Source organism: Mauremys mutica, chromosome 17 (assembly GCF_020497125.1).
Source record: "Mauremys mutica isolate MM-2020 ecotype Southern chromosome 17, ASM2049712v1, whole genome shotgun sequence".
NCBI lineage: Eukaryota > Metazoa > Chordata > Testudines > Geoemydidae > Mauremys > Mauremys mutica.
In genome coordinates this window covers 1,224,361-1,227,268 of record NC_059088.1, presented here as the reverse complement: position 1 = coordinate 1,227,268, position 2,908 = coordinate 1,224,361, and positions in this window count along the sequence as shown.

Here is a 2,908-nt window from a genome sequence, read left to right as displayed (position 1 = left end):
TTGACTTAATACAGCTTTGAAAATTTACTATGCAGAAAAAAATTCTGCTTTTAACCGTCTTAATTTAAACAAAACAGGCAAAGACACTGTTCCCTTACCTCAATCTTTTTTTTAACCTTTCCCTTTTTAAAAAAATTGTTTATGTTTAACACAGTACTGTACTGCCTCCCCCACTCCCCGTGTTGCTGCCTGATTGAGCATCTCTGGTTCCAAATGAGGTGTGTGGTTAACCGCTCTGAGGTTCTACTGTAGTGAAAACAAGAACAAGTTTATTATCAAACAGAGATTCCCATAATCGAGAGTGAGAATATTGGAAACAAATGGTCACTGTCACGTTGTCTGGAACGGCTCATAACTGAGTGCCAACCTCAAGGCAGAGATGCCAAACTGGTGCTATGTTGTTACTGGGTTGGTGAAAGCTAATCATAGAACAAGTATGAATTTCTGAAACACTGTAACAGTCTTACCATGGAGTCACAGACAATCCCCGTGGGCATTCCAGTCTATCTTACCACCCAGTCAAACTGGACCAAGTGAGAAAGGGTCACTTATACCAAAGATCACTAATATTCAGGTTTCTTCCAGTCCCAAGATATCAGCCTCTTATCCCAGGTCAAACTGTAGCTTAGATCACACACCAAGACAACGCTTGTAGCCAATCCTGTAATAAACTAACTAAAGGTTTATTAACTAGGTAAATGAAATGAGAGTTAAAGAACATAAGAATGGCCGTACCGGGTCAGACCAAAGGTCCATCTAGCCCAGTATCTGTCTACCGACAGTGGCCAATGCCAGGTGCCCCAGAGGGAGTGAACCTAACAGGCAATGATCAGTGATCTCTCTCCTGCCATCCATCTCCACCCTCTGACGAACAGAGGCTAGGGACACCATTCTTACCCATCCTGGCTAATAGCCATTTATGGACTTAACCTCCATGAATTTGTCTAGTTCCCTTTTAAACATTGTTATAGTCCTAGCCTTCACAACCTCCTCAGGTAAGGAGTTCCACAAGTTGACTGTGTGCTGCGTGAAGAAGAACTTCCTTGTATTTGTTTTAAACCTGCTGCCTATTAATTTCATTTGGTGACCCCTAGTTCTTGTATTATGGGAATAAGTAAATAACTTTTCCTTATCCACTTTCTCAACGTCACTCATGATTTTATATACCTCTATCATATCCCCCATTAGTCTTCTCTTTTCCAAGCTGAAGAGTCCTAGCCTCTTTAATCTTTCCTCGTATGGGACCCTCTCCAAACCCCTAATCATTTTAGTTGCCCTTTTCTGAACCTTTTCTAGTGCTAGAATATCTTTTTTGAGGTGAGGAGACCACATCTGTACACAGTATTCAAGATGTGGGCGTACCATGTATTTATATAAGGGCAATACTATATTCTCAGTCTTATTCTCTATCCCCTTTTTAATGATTCCTAACATCCTGTTTGCTTTTTTGACCGCCTCTGCACACTGCATGGACATCTTCAGAGAACTATCCACGATGACTCCAAGATCTTTTTCCTGACTCGTTGTAGCTAAATTAGCCCCCATCATATTGTATGTATAGTTGGGGTTATTTTTTCCAATGTGCATTACTTTACATTTATCCACATTAAATTTCATTTGCCATTTTGTTGCCCAATCACTTAGTTTTGAGCGATCTTTTTGAAGTTCTTCACAATCTGCTTTGGTCTTAACTATCTTGAGCAGTTTAGTATCATCTGCAAACTTTGCCACCTCACTGTTTACCCCTTTCTCCAGATCATTTATGAATAAATTGAATAGGATTGGTCCTAGGACTAACCCTTGGGGAACACCACTAGTTACCCGTCTCCATTCTGAGAATTTACCATTAATTCCTACCCTTTGTTCCCTGTCTTTTAACCAGTTCTCAATCCATGAAAGGACCTTCCCTTTTATCCCATGACAGCTTAATTTACGTAAGAGCCTTTGGTGAGGGACCTTGTCAAAGGCTTTCTGGAAATCTAAGTACACTATGTCCACCGGATCCCCCTTGTGCACATGTTTGTTGACCCCTTCAAAGAACTCTAATAGATTAGTAAGACATGATTTCCCTTTACAGAAACCATGTAGGCAGCATGCGTACGCAAATGAGTTACCACTCTGTGGTTCTAAAAGGTGACAGAGTTGTAGCAACCTGTCAGCACTGAATATCTTTTAGGGCTAACCCAGGTTGACCCAGTGGATCTCAGCTCCTGTTTTCTAGTGCCAGCCCTGTGAGAGTCCAAACAACAAAAGAGAGAGAGATGAGAAAGTTTGTCATCTAGTTTTATTTCCTTCTTCCACAATTTAAGATGATGGATTGAGCACTTTTGCATGGAGCCTCTCCATGGGTGTGATAGGGTCATTAAAAAAGCCTTTGTGTTGTGATGTCCCACAATGGCCCATTTGGATTCAATAGTCCTGCCCATTGGGAAGGAACCACCACCTTCTGTAAGGATTCAGCATTTTACATTTGTTGTGGAAAAATAACCATGTGTTGTGTTTGGACTAGAACAGCCTGAGGCCCAGTATATTATTAGCATGCAGGGAGAGCCCATCAGTTTGGCAGCTTTTCCAAATAATGAAACACAAAAGCTTATATAGCTTAAAACTACAATTAGTTAAAAAAATTAATAAGAGTGTTTAACAGAAAAACAGCCCTTCATTAGGAATACAGAAGCACAAGCTTTTCTGTTGATTAACAGGTTGTTCTTTTGCAGTTAGCACAGAAGCTTATATTTTTCAAGATTTGCTGTTGCAATTGTGTCTTGTTAGTAATTTTCCTCACCCCCCTCTTTCTTCCCTATGACCACATACACCGTTATCTTGAACAACATTTTAGGCCTACTCAACTTTCCTTTTCAATTCCCCCTTTGGTGCCTTTTTGGCACCACCTTGGCCTAAATTTCCA